Genomic DNA, 1,177 nt, shown 5'->3' with positions numbered 1-1,177 from the left:
CTTCAACCCCCACCTGGACACTGTCCTGTGCCCCCTGCTCTGGGTGAGCCTGCTTGGGCAGGGGGTGGCACTGGGTGAGCTCCGGAGGGACCTTCCCACCCCTGCCAGGCTGGGATTCTGGGATTCTGTGGGTTTGTGCCGTGTCTTTCCTGATGCAGAACCCCATGGGGATGGGCTGGCTGTGCTGGCCTCTCGCCACCAGGAACGGGGATGGACCCGGCCATGCCTCTGACTGGTCAGACTGGGGCGTTGGCACTTGCTGGGCAGAGCTGAGGACTGGGCGGAGCTCATGACGTAGATGATGGTGTATAATCATTAAGAATACAGGGCTTGATGGGAGTTCCCAGCATCCTCGGACGACAGCGGGGCTTGGCCTTGCGGGGGGGCCATCCATATCTGTCCTACCAGAGGGGATGGGCTACTGGACCTGCTGGTCACCAGTACAAGTGAGCTAATGGGAGGCAGCCTGGGCTGCAGGGATCGTGCGCTGGTGGAGTTCGCAGTCCTGAGGGATGTGGGGCGGGCAAAGAGTAAAGCCAGGGCTCTCAAGAGGAGGCTTCGGTGAGACCTTGTGGTGGCTTTTCAATATTTAAAGGGGGCTGATAAGATGGGGACAGACTTTTTAGCAGGGCCTGTAGCGGTAGGACAAGGGGCGATGATTTTAAGCTAAAAGAGGGGAGATTCAGGCAAGATATAAGCAAGAAATATAACTTCATCAAGATATCTTCATCAATACATCTTCATCAAGAAATTTGTTCCACTGAAGGCGGCGAGGCACGGGCCCAGGTTGCCCAGCGAGGTGGTGGATGCCCCATCCCTGGGGACGTCCCAGGTCAGGTTGGATGGGGCGGGGAGCAGCCTGATCCGGTGGAAGATGGCCCTGCCCTTGGTCTGGATGAGCTTCAAAGGTCCCTTCCAACCTGAACCAGTCCCTGATTCTGTGATTCTGTACGCTTAAAAAGACCATCCCTATCCAGAGAAACTCCCAGGTGAAGAGCTAAGATGGGAAAAGGCTGGAAGAAGGCGCTTACCCCAGTGTGGCAAGTGGAGAAACTGAGGCACGGACCTGTGCTCGTGGATAGATGAGCTTTGAGGACTCCACGGCTCGCTGGAAGGTGGAGGGGGTGTTTTATGGGGGGAGCTGAGCCCTGCGGACCAGGCATGACAGATCTGAAAG

This window comes from Egretta garzetta, unplaced genomic scaffold, assembly GCF_000687185.1.
Source record: "Egretta garzetta isolate BGI_Z169 unplaced genomic scaffold, ASM68718v1 scaffold490, whole genome shotgun sequence".
Taxonomy (NCBI): domain Eukaryota; kingdom Metazoa; phylum Chordata; class Aves; order Pelecaniformes; family Ardeidae; genus Egretta; species Egretta garzetta.
This window is presented reverse-complemented; position numbering follows the sequence as displayed.